Source organism: Pyxicephalus adspersus, chromosome 1 (genome assembly GCF_032062135.1).
Source record: "Pyxicephalus adspersus chromosome 1, UCB_Pads_2.0, whole genome shotgun sequence".
NCBI classification, from domain to species: domain Eukaryota; kingdom Metazoa; phylum Chordata; class Amphibia; order Anura; family Pyxicephalidae; genus Pyxicephalus; species Pyxicephalus adspersus.
Genome location: NC_092858.1, coordinates 152,974,734 through 152,990,491, shown reverse-complemented (window position 1 = coordinate 152,990,491; position 15,758 = coordinate 152,974,734). Strand labels below are relative to the sequence as shown.

General features: G+C 35.9%; 1 protein-coding gene across 1 annotated transcript in view; it reads left to right on the top strand.

Moving 5' to 3' along the window:
- EPHA6 (EPH receptor A6) overlaps positions 1-15,758 on the top strand; it is a 453,819-nt gene that overhangs the window by 281,301 nt on the left and 156,760 nt on the right. The window lies entirely within an intron of this gene.

Here is a 15,758-nt window from a genome sequence, read left to right as displayed (position 1 = left end):
GCTCTAAAAAGCTTGGGGGAAATATTGTGGAGAAGCCCTAAAGGAATGTACATATTTTTGGCTGAAAACAAGCTTCTCTTGAGAATAAACACATAAATATGCTATAGGAGCAGAATGGATGATCCTATTATTCTTTAACATTCTCTGTATCTGTGTTTTACATTCAGGGAAGGATTGTGCTATATATTTGATGCCTTAATGAAAACCTGAAAGTATTGATCTGTGTTGGCTGTACTGTACTTTTTGTGGAGAATAGATCTTATCTGGTAGTAAATCTTCTTAGACTGGAGCATTCAAAATACAGTCACCTTGGTTTTACTTTATCAGATACTAAAGATGCCCTTACGTGTCCAGATCAGGTCGGCCTGATATAGCCATCCAAAGGGGTGTCCAAACATACCTGTTACAGGTGGTATAGATGAATGGCAATTACCCGCATAGTGCAGGAGACAATGACTGATGCCCCCCCTATTGATAAACATTAATACTGTTGTTTGATGCCAGAGTAGTTATGGGCAAACCATAGTGTGACCATCTATGAACCAACATTGATGATTAGTGACCGATTTTTCTATTCTTGTTGAAATTCTGCTGTGACACTGATAGCTTTCATCCTTGTAGCAACAGATGATAAAACAGCCATACCATACTTTAAGAGTTCCATTTATAAATGATGGTAATGATTGGTCTGTTGTACCAATTCATATAGAACCAACCAATAGAAGAGTGGAGGACATTGTTGGTCGATTTTCTTGATAGTTCTGTTTCAGACATGCAGACTTATGGGGCCTGAAGTTTTCCAAGGCTGGAGAAGATAGATGGGAAATTCTAGGTGATCTGGCAAACCTGGAATACATCTGGTCCAGGATTGAAAACATTTTACAACCAATAGCAAATGATTTTTAACAAATGTATTCCAAGTTTCTGGATTGCCAAGGTTCACCCATGATCCTCTATGTTGTCCGATCTTGGAGAGATTTAATAGGCCTGATTTATTAAAGCTATCCAAGCTTGGAGAGGATACACTTTCAGTGAAGCGGGGTGATCCAGCAAACCTGGAATGGATTCCTTCAAAGTCATTTGCTAGCTAATGTTTTGAATCATGGACCAGATCCATTCCAGGTTTTCTGGATCACCCAGCTTCATTGATCAAAGTGTATCCTCTCCAGCCTTGGAGAGCTATAATAAGTCAGGCCCATAAAGTGGGACTTATATTTGCACTTCCAACATAAAAAGCACAGGCTATGCAGGAAAAGTAGCAATGAGGTAGCAGCAGAATGGCACTGGCTAGCAGAGTAGGATGATACCAGCATAGACCCATGTGTCCTTCATTGAAATCATATCCTTTTACCCTCCTAGTGATCCTTAATATTTTGGCATTAACTCTATAGTTATAGTGCAGAAATCAAAAACAAAGCCTGCTCCATCCTGATTAAAGGCCCTGATTCAGCAGAGCATGTGCTGGACCTCTGCAAAGACACCACTGTTTCTTCACAGAAATCAAGTTCCCTATCTGTGGCATACTGGAAAAAGACAGGATTTTCTTTATTTTTAGAGAAAACAACCTACAAGACTTAGAACAACTTTTGTTTCGATGCTCCTGGAATGTATTTAGTTGATCTGAGCCATTGGTTATTTGGGCTTTAATACCCAAGGCATGCTGAAATGACTTACAATACTGTGGACTGGTAGGCACAAGATATCATACAATCTACAACTTGATAAATTAGGGCTTTTATGTTGTGTTAATATGTTGCTGTTGTTTTTTTTTTCTGCTTCTACTACAACTACTTATAATGTTGTTATTTTTGCAACGACTGCAGCTTCTAAATGGTACTCTGTACTACTACTTCTTCTCCTATGGCTTCTGCTACTATTTCTTTTGCTGCCACTACAGGTTTTATTGTTGGTGTGTCATCTACTACTGTTCTACTACCACATATTCTGCTGCTACTGCTATCGTTGGGGCTATATCTACTCATGTTCTGCTCTTCTAACTACAAGTTCTACTAATACTTCAGCTGCCACTTCCCTTTCCAATAATACTTTTTTACATGCTATTTAGTTACTACTTTGCACCTTACAAATGTTTTAATACTCCTGGTCAGAGGAGGCCATTCTCACCATACAAAATTAGCCAATGATTTTTAAATTCCTAAATTGGAATCCCATCCATCTGGTCTAATCTATTGCACAAAATGGTCATAAAATAGCATGCAGCTTTTATATTATGTGTATGCTTTGACTGTTGATGCAATCTGGTGAAGGTGACTTTTCAATGATGAATTGCATTACTAAAGCAGAAACTAAATAGGATGATGAATTTCTGCCTTTAGAAGTCCTGTTGCGGGATGTCATGGTATGTGTATATATCTCTATCATGTCTCTGCTGATATTACAACCTCTGTCAGCTGTTCTCTAACCATTGTGTGCCAGAAAGAACAATTCTGCTGTAAGCGAATGTGACCTTATAGAACACCAGGCCTTGTAAATCACGTGTCCCTTATCTAAGACCCTCGTTTATATTAGTTTATGTCCAGCACAAGCACTGATAAAAGTGGGAAGTATGGGGTTTAGCAATTTATTTTCTTTGGGTTACATGCCTCAGTCTTTGATTTAATGACTGTTACAGTGTCTGTAGCAATATATTACAGGCAGTGAAGCCCGGTTTTAACAGCCAAACTGTTTTGTCCATGTTTTACAGTGTAAATATTCCCTTTGTGATTATAGGAATAGTGCATTATTTATCACATTACAACAGGAAACCCAGACATGGCTTAACATACGGCAATATATCATTATTATAGCAGTTGAAGACAGAGCTGAACAAATAAGGTTCATGTTGTGGCATATAAGATAAAGAGACACCCCAATTTTCCATAAAATACTTTGTAAAATGTATTGTATAACTATAGACTGAGGAAAGTATTACTCTAGATTACTTTGGGACAAAATCTACGTTACCTCTGTAGGGGGACCTACATTTAAATATTTTGGCCAGTCCAGAGTTGGGCTTAATAGCGGGGTTACATTGATGTGAGTAACTGTGTGATTGTTGAAATGCATAGTGTTGGTGTGTTGGATCTGTGTAGTAAAAGCTGACAAACTACATTGGGAGAGGGTACAGACAGTTAGAAAAATTAAATTTATTACTGATTGTTCACACTGCCTTTTTTGAGAGCATTTTTTTCTTTTTTTTTTTGTTAACTTTTAAATGAACATTAAAGCATCTTCCCTTGCAAAGCACACTAAGTCCTAATGTTTTGTGAGTAAGGGTCTTTTCTTACCTCCGGTCCCTAAAATGAGATGTGGGGGTTTGTTAGGGAAGCTTATTTTGAAATTTAGAAGACTCCTTTACTGGGAAGGGGAATGACCCGATATCTCCTCCCACCCAGGATAATACATACATGGGTATTACTTGGTCATTGACATTGAACCTAAGGTTCCCTACACATTTACTGCCCTACCGGGGATCTGACGTTTAGTGGCTGTGATTCAAAATGTAAACATCGGAAGTTGTTGTTTTGATGAAAAGACTGAAGTTGATTTATAGGATAATTGACATAAATTTATATTGCTGAATGATGTGATTGATCTGTGTGTTTACTTATATTTACTCTTCTTGTGAATAAGTAAGGGAAACTAATGTATTCCTTTATTTTTTCCCTTAAAAGGAGACAAAATGTGGTTACCCTTGATAAAGGCAACTTCCAGATTTAACCCACTGCCCCTATACTAAACTTCACATCCTTTTTGGGAACCAGATGTGAGGAAGAGACTTTTATCCCTCAACACTGAAATAACATTTGTTCACGAAGGATGGGAGGCTGTGATGCCCTCTTTGCTAGGTTTGCCAAATGTTGAAAGGCATGTGACCTGGTACCCCAGACTAGTAGGCTACATTTTTCTGCCTTTGCTGCCCAATCAGGCTGCATACCTGAATAAATGTCTAGTTGGAACTAAAGGGAAATGCCATGCCTTTTTTAATTAATTATTAAACAGTATTTATATAGCCCCAACATATTACGCAGCGCTGTACATTAAATAGGGGTTGCAAATGACAGACAGACACAGACAGTGACACAGGAGGAGGGAAGACCCTGACCTGAGGAGCTTGCAATCTAACCAATGAATAAAAAATCACTGCACAAAACTTTACATTTTAATTTTTGTTTTTTCTTGCATTGCTTACATGCTTACATTGCAGGACACAACTCTCAGTGTCAGATTTAAAAGTAGTTTGAATATTATTTCTAAAACAACTTAAATTGGAAGCAAAAGCATTTTCCATAGACTTCAGTGGTGTTAAGCTGTTCAAAGATTGTGGATTTTAGGTGGAATCTGGAAAAACAGCTACAAACTATACCAGGGCAAGCTCACTCATTCCTATCCAACACCAATGGACAAATGAACTCCTTCACTGTCTCCTTGTCCAATCAAGGGCTAGATCTCTGGCATTTCAACTAGAGATGAGCCTCTGGCATTCTCGAGAAAATTTCTTTGAAGTTCCCATGGGTTCGCAAAATTTCGCGAAACCATCAGAAATCACTATGGGAGGATTATCACAGCTGCATTCATAAATACAGCTGTGTGAATCCTCCCGTCAGTGAATCCTGTGAATCCTGCTCTGCTCCCCTGATTGCTGTTGCCGCCCTGTAGTATGTGTTCCTGGATAGAGTTTCTAGATCCAGGAACACAGGACTCCTGTGTTCTTGGATAGTGAAACTCTATCCAAGAACACATACAACTCGTAAAGGGCTGCAAGAGCAATCGGGGGAACAGAGCTCACAGCTCTGCTCCCCTGATTGCTGTTGCCGCCCTGTAGTATGTGTTCCTGGATAGAGTTTCTTGATCCAGGAACACAGGACTCCTGTGTTCTTGGATAGTGAAACTCTATCCAAGAACACATACAACTCGTAAAGGGCTGCAAGAGCAATCGGGGGAACAGAGCTGACAGCTGACAACTCAGGCAATTTGAACAAAAGGTGCAGAATTCTTGCTTATTAAAAAATAAAATAAAATCCATCTTCTACTGTAGTTTATCCAGCTAGTAATAAACATAATAAGCATTAATTGGGCTTTAACTAGTTAAAATGTAAATTTACCCTTGAAGAGATGCCAAGATAATGAGAAATAAAAAATAGAGTCACCACACTGTACAACGCAGTAAAGTCTGACTGGTTTACAGTTCTTCCCCTAGTCTGATTGCTGATATGCAAGAGATTACAGTAGCTTAATAAAAAAGACAGATTGAGATAGTATTTAAAATACATCTAAGCATTTTTAATGAACACATAACATGATTAAATGTGGGTCTTTTATATCTTCCTACACTTACTCTTTAATGAGAATGGATCTTCATAATGACTACAGCAGGTGTGCAGACCTAGGAAAATATATAATGTAATGTTCTAGTCTCTATTAGACACTGCATTATGAGTTGTGTGTGGTTTAGTTTTTGATCTGCAAGTTCATAAAAGTGTGCACAGTATTTCTTCTTTAAATGATTCATCCTTTATAATGCTTTTTTTGGTTAACAATGTGAATGATAAAATGAATTATCTACCAATGTCCCTGTTAATTTTGGAGAAGTAGCTGAGTGAGGCAAAAAAGCGGCTCATGACTTATTTAACGGATTTAAGTCAAATTGTTTATAACATGCCCCATTACCGTATACTTTTATGAGACTTTTTTTTGTCGCGTTAGAATTTTTCGTTGGCTTCAGCTATTTTCTCAGCTGGTTGTCACAGCTAATCTCCTAAGCCGTGAGATCTGTCTGACTTCCACTGCTGTTGTTGAAACACTGAAGCTAAGTGCCAGGATTCTGATTGTCTCTGTTTCACTTTATGCACTTCCTTTTATAAAATCTGCAGTATGTATTACTGAGCAGTTAGACTAATTATATTACCATTTGCTAGGGGGGCATAAAGCAGAGTTTTTATTTTTTTATTTATTTATTTTTTTATATTTTGTCTTTGTGCTTATTCAGGGCACAGTAACGGGTTAATACCATCTGCTGTTATTACTTACCTACCCTGGTCACTTGTTGCTGACCCCAGTGGAAAGCTCTTTAGTGGGAGACTAAAGTTTATAAATAGACTTTTTTCCAGACACTGTTTGACATGTATTCAAGCCTGGTGATTGAAGGCTTGGGAATTGTTCATTACATAGTAAGAACAAGGTGAGGTCATATGCTCTAAATGGCAGCTGAAGTTAACACCAGTGCATATTATACATACGGATCGAAAATAGTTACTTGGTTGGCTTTTATGCCTTTTGCTTATTTAATAAAACTACAAGGTATTGTCATTGACCCATTTACATGATCTGGATATGTTTTAGCAGGACCTGGCAAGGTCCAAAAGCCAAGGTATACTCTGAAAAGTGAGATTTTGAGTTGGTCTCCTTTCCCAAAACCAGATTATAGCCATATGCTACAAAGCAAACCCATTACTTGAATGGATGATATTGGATATTACTTCTGAGCACATCTGCAATATCGGAAGACATTGTGCTTGATTTATTAAAGCACTCCAAGGTTGGAGAAGATAGAATATCATGGGAGAACCTGGTTGATCCAACAAGGCTTGAATGGTTCTGGTACAGGATTTAAAATATTTGCCAACTAACAGCAAATAATTTTTACGAAATCCATCTTCTCCAGTCTTAGGGAGCTTTAATAAATTGGATTCATTATGTACAGTCTTGCAGTTCCAACCATTTTTACAAGATGCTATTCAATTTCTAAACATGTTGCAGCAAATACAGAAGACTATCTGCCCACAATCTAAATTTAGGATCCAAATGTGAAATAAAAAGGATGTGTTCATAATATGGTATTTTAAAAAGCCAAGTCCAGCATCTTTGTATGTCTGTGCACAGTAAAAGTTTAAGGATACTTTTCACTCTCTCATTTAGAAAGTTTGTGAAATGTATCATTAGCATGGATTTGTAATCAAATATATATATATATTTTTTAAATGTTCATTCTTCATTGTGAAATACTTTGGAGTACTTTGGAGTTTTTTTTTGTTTGTTTTTTTAAAAAGAAATCTATATAATTGCAATGCTCGCAATGTATGCTAATTTAATTTTAAAAACTAAAATAAAAATCTTTTTTTGATGAAGTTCAGACCCCAAAGTATAGATAAAGTTTTATTTTAGGCAATACACTTCAAAAATATATAATCTGCATATTTTACTTTTCTTCGTAGTTTGTTAATTTCTTGCTCTTCTCCCAGCACCGTTCACAGAGTCCAGGGGTAAATCTCACCATCCTGATGTGTAATGTATGCATCTGCACAGACTACAATAAGAGACCTTTTAATGAACTAAGCCCCCCTATCATTTATACTTTAAAAGTTAAGTTCATTAGCAAAGTGTACTGCACTGAAGAGTTTTAACCTCTGAGCTGTTTGCACTTTGTATTAACATTTAAAGCTGTGGTTTTCCACTTTTTCTTCTTTCTTGCCCAGTAGGTAGGCAAGGGAAATGAGGTCTGGGGTCTGTGTGCTCTTCCTAATTTCAAGATACTGGGGTTATGCATACTTGTTTCTGGTCACTGATTTAGAGATAATTGAAGTTAGAGATTCATGACAACCAGGTGACTAAAACTTTCAGAAGAGGGTTACCTAAGCTTCTAGTCCTGATCAATTTTACGCAACTGGAGTTTTACCTCCGCATTGAACATCTGCTGAGCTCTTTGATTTCTTTCATCTCCTTGAAAAAAAATACCTTCATCCCGTTGCTTTTCAATTTGTTCTTCTCACCAATGTGCAGAAATTACCCTAATCACATCTCTTTACAGTCCTAAATGCGTCCGCTTTTTTATTTCGCACTGGGGAATGTCTCCTACAATGTTGAAAATCCTTACTTTTTCTACATAAAAGCCAGGCAGTATATGACCAGTATTTATTAAACTCAGAACCAGTTTATAGATATTAAAAATGGTGCCTGCGTCATTAAATTTCCATTTTTTCCTCAAACATCATTATGAAGCCGCTTTGGCCATCTCTACCGGGTAAAGAACAGCAGCTCATAGAAGTTACGTTCCCCATCCTTGCTCTCAGCTCAGATCTTTGTCACAGGCTGTTGGAATTTCCTGATGCATACTAACAACGAAATGAGTTTCACATGAGGATGGTTGCAGTGTGCCTCCCTGTGGAGAGATGGCCTTGTGACCTTCCATTTTCTGTCTAAAGAAACTCTTATCTTTATTCTAACTGCCACTTTTAAGGTCTTAATACTATATAATGTGAATGACTAGACAGGAAGAGATTTTACTGAAAGACATATAGATATGTCATACAACTGAAAAGGATTTGCAATCCTGTTCAGAAACATTCAAAAACTAAAAATAAATATACAGAAAAGTAATATTTTTTATACAGAAATGATATCCCACCATCATCTGCATCGGCACCATTTAGAATAAAGATAACAAATATTCAACTAGTCAGTGCAAAGATTTTCATTTATTGTGTGGATAAAAGGAGATTTCCTCCAAAAAGACTTGTGTGTCCTAAGACTCCTACAGTTCATGGTTGTTCACCTGTGGCCCTCATTCATCAACCAATTTTTTTTTCCTGTGCTTCCTCCAGCCTTCTGTGACTCATTTCCCATGTGTGCCTTCACTCCATGCAGTGAAAATCTTGGAACAGGTAGAATTGTATTTGACAAAAGAGAGTTATCTAGTATCTTCTGCCATAAAAAAGCCTGTTTGTAAGCACTTTTTTATAAAACATACTTAAAGCGTACCTAAACTCAGAAATTTCACTTTACATAAAAGGGTGGACAACCCTTTTATATAAGGTAAAATTTTGTTTAGTTTGTCTTTAAGGTAAGTCAATGTACATAAATGTATTTCAACTGCTTTTAGATGTTTGTGCCAAAATGGAACATTTACAATATTTCCAGATAATATTTTACATTTGTAAATCCTTATGTTTATCATAAATTGTTTACAGTATTTTGCATTTAGGTTTTTGGAGGAACCATAAACCTAAATGCATACCTTAAAAGTACAAAAAGTTTTTTAGTTGTGGACTAAATGTTGAAGGGTTAGAATCTTTGTTACAATTTATCCTGCTATTTTTACAACCGTTTGAAAGACATTCTGTTACTACGCTGATCACCACATGAACAAGAAAAATCAATGGAGCTTTTGCCATTTTAATAAAAAAAACTAAGATTTTTTTTTAGCTGAAATTGGGCTTTAATGAGATGCACTTGACCTCTATTTTTGTAGTATGTGGCTTATACCATCTGATTATTACATTATCATACCCTATTTCTGCCTTAACTGTTAATTCTCCCTACATCTACTATGTAATTGGAAGATGAGGAAGTTTACTTATCAACATTGTGGAGATGTCAACATTTTATAAGTATACATAGATCTATATTTGTATACATGTGTATGTATACATACATCTAAAGTTGTCCAAGTATATTTAGGGTATAAACAGTACTGTGAGACGAGTTTTCTTGGAGAATTAGGTGTCAATAGTGTAATGTTCAGATAAGCCATCTTTAAAAACTATTTGGGAACTTCTGAGAGAGTTCTGAATAAGGTAATGAGTAATGGGAATTATGAGTGTTTGTATTTACTAGTTGCCTAAGAGAGATTATGCCTAGCCCATGCCATTATTTAAATGTTAGCAAGCAAATACCTGGACTAAAATGAGTTTAGATGGAGTGTAAGAGCGAGTGTTTGGACACCGAGGGGTGTAATTTGTATGGTAAAATATAGTGCAATATGAAGTTTCTTAAAGGTGAATGACCAGTTAAAGGTTAATTCTGGCAGTCTGTTTGTTGTAGGAGAAACCCGCCTGCTCTAGCATATTTTTCTACCAGAAGAAAGTTTGAAACATATACCGTAATTGATTGTTTGAATATATTTCAAAGTGAAAATTATAGCTAGATTTTGTAGAATGTATAATAAATGAGAAAATGCAATCATATTGATTAGAGAGACTCTCCCTAGATATGAGAATGTTAGGTTACACCATTTCAGAAATTCTGTTTTGATTTGTTTAATTTCCAGGGACAGGTTTTTGTGTAAAGATTAGCAGGATTTTGGGAAATATTAGTTATTGGAAGTTAGATTAATTTAACCAATTTTAAAGGGATGTAAACAGCTTAAGGGGGTGTAAGGGTAGAATGTATGTGAATGGCCACAGATTCATCAAAGGTAACTGTGTACCCACACATTTTACCAAGTTGTGGGATCAAATGAAAAAAGCATTTTGTTTTCAGTTTGAAATAAAGAACAGCTAATCTTCTGCAAGTAAATAGTGGTAGAACTGAACAGCATGGTTGACAAATCATTAGAAGTTTCAAGTAATCAAAGTGATTCAAGAGTAAGCATAAACAATAGATGTAGGAGAGGTAGCTATTACAAAAATAGGATTTTATCAAATGTCTTTTCTGGTCAAAATATTTAGGGCTGTGTTTTTCATATGGGGGCACATTTATAACTTTTAAGTCTTCAGGGAACCCCTACTAATATTACTATATCCACAGCTCACAGTATATTACAATAGTGATCGTGGAAGAATGCCTCTTACATTGATACACAGCCAAAAAGATCATTGGTCTCCATTTATCTGACCTGGGAAGCAGAAATTGTTCATTGCTCAAGGAACCCCTAGTACCCTCTGAAGGAACCCTGGTTGGGAAACACTGGTTTAGGCATAAATTGTGTATAGTGGAACACTGTGCTTCTTTCTTTAACAGTGGATATGCTAGTTGATGTAAAGTGAGCAGGAAAGGCAAAACAGTTTGCAGTCTGTAAGCCATTATGTAGTATGTATGTGAGTATGTAGAATGATGGACTATTCTATATGACCTAGAAGTCACGCATAAAAGAAATTTAAAGGCCAATATATTAAACCGTTTAATTCACCACTTAATTGTAACAAAATTTAAAATATTTAAGAATGAACATTTACAACAAAATCAATTTGCTCACAGATAACTGCTTTAATTTATTAAAGATTAAATATATCCAAAGTATTCAAAGTGTGGCATTCCCCCTTGTAGCTAGTTAGTCTGACTAATGCGTTTCGCAGAAATTACTGCTTTTTCGAAGGACCAAAAAAGGTACTTGAGGAGAATACACTAAACATATTAATATTTGTAGTATCAAGGATTGTTGGAAGTGTCTGTAAAATTTAGGTCATTAAATAGTTTAAACCTATTGAATAATATATGACTAACCAATTAAAGTCTCACCGGAAACCTCCAGCTGTGAGTATGTAGAATGAAGGCTGACAAAGTGCACTTCTAGGCAATAAGCAACAGATTTTTTATTCTTCATGGGTTCAGTATCAGTGAAGTTTGTTCTTCATTAAAAGATAGAAAAATAGAAAAATATTTAAAACATTACGATCAGACAGGAAAGAAGTAAGAATATTTTATATCAGAAAGGGAATTGCCTGTCCCTTGTACAATTAAGAACCTGCCTGGTCACAGTTTATTAATGGTAGGATTTTTAGTTCCACTTTAAGGAGGAGGTCAAGCAATGGCAGCCTTCATTTATCACTCATAGACTTCTCTAAAAATTAATAAACTGTAAATCAAAGTTTAGTTTGACATATCTTAGTGCCGATATGGGAAAGATAATGATAACTTGCCTTTCATATCTGCGGTCTTTATCTTCTCAGTCGGTCTGCGTTAAGTCAGTGACCTTTTACATTGACACAACAAGGTCAAGGGTCACTGCCCGCTGGTGCTGATAGTGATACCAAGTGAAACGTAAGAAATGTCACTCTATAAACTGAATGTCTTTCTTTTTTTTTTTAACTCGGTAGTAAATAAAGCAGTAAATGGGAAAATGGCTGAGATGGAATATAAACGTCCTCTCCATATATCACTCTTTTTATATGTTTTACACTGTATAGTAGCGATAAAACACGAAATAAATATGGTGTCTAACTCAAAAAGGTAGCGCTCCCAAAAGAGTCATTTTTCTCCTTCAAACTTGCAGCATTCCATAAAGCTCTTTTCGTTTTTTTTGTTCACAGTTTTAAGCCCCAACAAAGAAATCCATCTTTTTTCTGTTAAAAGCCATATTTTATGACAGGATTAGATAAGAGTTAAGGCTGCCCCAGGTAACAAATGAATGTCTAGTATGCTAGATCTCCAAATTTCGTGCTGTTCGTTTAATATTTATGGCTGTGCAAGGTACAAAGTAAAGTGCCACAAAGTATAATGTTGCTTGTCTCTTCCCAATAACATTTTAATTTTCATGAATTAAAGAAATCACAGTGTGGTCTTCTTATATCCAATGGTATTTACATGTTCAAATCCAAAAAATAGCAGATTATGCTTTTCTTTAGTATAATGTGTGGAGCCGTGCAAATTATTTATGACACTTGGCCAACTGTATCTCAAAATCCGCTGGTTTACAGACGACATATAGCCAAAGATGAGATCAAGAACATGGGGACATGACCTAAAACAGAGCAGTGGATGCTTGGAATTGATTTACAACAGAATTAGTGAGTTATTCAACAGTGAAATCATTCTTGGGATAAACATAGGCCTATACTAGGACAAAATTGTAAATTAGTTCAGCTTAACTTTTTCAGTTCCTTTTAATAAAGTGGAGCTGTACTACTGTTAATGTATTGGAGCTTTGGATTCTTCTCCAACTGTCCTGAGACTTTCATTTGACCTACAGAAAGGGCTGCCAGTAGAAATTTCTGGATCACACAGTAGGTAAACTTCCTGGCTCCCTTCCCTTATCTAATAGTTCAGGCATTGAAAAAGACAAATAAGACCCCACTCTGATGGCTGCCTTGCCTATAGATCGATCAAATTTCATGTCTTTTATCAGTAAACGTGCCAAGCATTAATAAAACATACTGATATACTAGGTTGAACACGTTAAACTGTCGTGTTTATTTGCCTATTCATAGACCTCAATGGTTTATTAATAATCCCTTATAGGACAAAATTCATCAGAGCAGCATGTTCTATATATGTCCATGTAAATGCATTAATTTAATAAAGAAAGGGACATCTGCTGATGCAGTAAGTGGAGCGTTTTAATTGCACTATTTATATCTAATTGGTTAGTGTTGGAAAAACTGCAAGGCTATAAAAGAAACATGTTTTCATACAATGCAGATGCCTATGTATCATTCTAAAAGTGATTGGGCTGCTAAACTGTAAATTGGAAGATATAAAACAAACGACAAGGATAATATGACATTGCATTTGCTATGCTTTCAAAGGAAGCATATATTCTTTGTTTTAAATTAAAGCTGAACTCTAGGATGAAGGTCTTTTTTTATTTAGTCTTTCACTTCCCATTTTTTGAATGTGTAATAATTCTTTCATTAGCAGGGCTGTTTTTTTTATAATCTAGCAAAGCTGCCAATGTAATACTTATCAGCAATAAGCACAAATTAAAGCATTTATTACCTGTAATATCATAACTTTTGGGGACTGGAAAGTTTTACGGCAGAAAAGTAAACTGTATGGAGGAGAAGGCAAATCTGTGAGCGGCAACAGTTCTCTTGCTGAAAGCTTTCCTCTCCTGCAGTAAAGAAGCAAAATATGAGTTAGTTATTTTTTTCTGCATATATATTACTAAAAATGTAATCCAACCTGTTTATATGGCGTTCTTCTAATATACATTCCTCCACATTCTCTGGTTATATGGTGTTGGTCTAGTAAACACAAGATCATGGGTTCAATGCTTTTAATGCTTCTTGTTTGGAAAGTGAAGTCTGCAGAAAAATGGGACCATTCCCTATCTTGGAAAGCTTTGGAAGAAGAAAGATACGGTTGAAGTTCAGCTTTAAACATTTCATGCTTGTTACATGGTTGATTCTTGGGGAAGATCAGCAGTATTCTCTTTTCAGGTCAGCAAACATCTTATTGAAACCCAGCATGCACGAGTTCTGAGGATGGAGTCATGACCCTGACTCCTTGTGTGTGTATATGGATAAGGTTCCCCACACAGGGTAGCCCTTCAGAAGTGACAGTCTGTATTGGCAGATGAATGCAAAACCCTTATATATATTTATCAAAACTCGAACTGCAACTAAAAGAATTCAAAGAGTAACAATATTGTAATCTACAGAAAAACAAAATATAGCAACTAGCTCAATGACAACCTTAGCATCTGGAGCAAAGCTGCTATTGGAGTCCAAAACTAGTTGTCACTGGAAGCTGTGGGCATTAGTTTTGTAGCATTTAACTAATGTACACATTGACTGAGAGAGGGTGGCTCTAAAACCAACAAACACTCAGCAGTTGTAGTGATGTCTGCAGGATGCTTGGAACAGACTTCCAACAGATGTAAGAAGTCTACCAACCAAACGTGAGATCAAACTTGCTTCTGAAAAACATAGATCTATGCTCAAACGCAAAATGTTCAAAATAAAATGTAATGTAAAGTAATACATATAAAAATTACCCAAAAGGTAAAAAGTAGATATGATGGACCAACCTTTTATGATGCTTATATTTAATTACATAGCATCATTACAATTTCTTTTGTATACCTTCAATGAATTTAGCTTTAAAGATATGGAAGGATAATAAATGCTTGTTGGCAAACAGTGGGAAACCCTTGAAAACACAGAAATCAAACTAGAAGTTTTGGAGTCGTGTGAAGGACCATGACAAAAAAATATATCTGTATGTGGAGTAAATGCCCACAAAAGGTGTATTCCTGGAGACTTAAGCGGAGATAGGAAGGAGCAAATTATGCATGGCTTTATATGTTGTATCATATCAATGTAAGCTCTATTATCAGTGAATAATAGAAAGTATTCATATTTTTCTATACGCTTTTGGAGCATTTTAGCTAACAGATCACTTACCTGTATCTTAAATAGTATATATTGCAGATGTGCCATTCATATTTTAAACACAGCTGACTTCTATTTTTCATAGACATTTTACCTGTATTTTCTTTCTTATCAAGCCTTATTTTTCCAAAATATAACTTACTGAGCTGTTCCAGAATTATAATAGTCTCTTTACATAAAATACTTGGATTGCTGAGGGAAATGAATAGCAATCTGAAATTCTTTAAGTTCCTGAATGCCAGCACCCATCAAGAGAAGTATTCCAGCTCTGCACAGGGATTGTGCACTGTTGGCAGCTTCTTCTAGTAGTCAGCATTGTGCAATGCAAGTGATCTCTGTATAATAAATTCCTCACTCTGATAGCTTCAAGAGATTTTTTTCTGCAGAGTACTAGGTACAATCTAGCAGACAAACATCTCCTATTAGGCTGCATATTCAAACAGTAAGTAAGTAATCATTCAAATAAATATTGAAACCACTATACAAATGTAATAGGATCTACTGCCTGTAAGAGACACTGAATGGAGTACCAGTTTAATGCTGAACATGTTGATAGGCAAGCACAACCCAGCACTGGCAACTCAAACAAAATGTAAAATATCTTTTTAGATGGGTTTTTGCTATCTTGGGCAATACAAAAAGATAGGAGCACATTAATGTAGCCAGATGTTGTCTGTTCTGCTCTTATCTATTTATTTTTTACCATATGCTATTGTTGATCCTTTAATTTTACTAGAAATGTCTATTGTCTCTTTATGAAAATGCATTGGACATGGTTAATATTTTGTTCCTAACAGCCCACAAATTTGGTCAGAATTGTTTTTTTCCACAGAACCATAGGGCCACTTCGGACATGTGGTCTGAAACTGTATAGTTAGCCACTCCTAGGCACCCCTTGATGTACCCGGGAGCAATTTGTATAGTGAATTG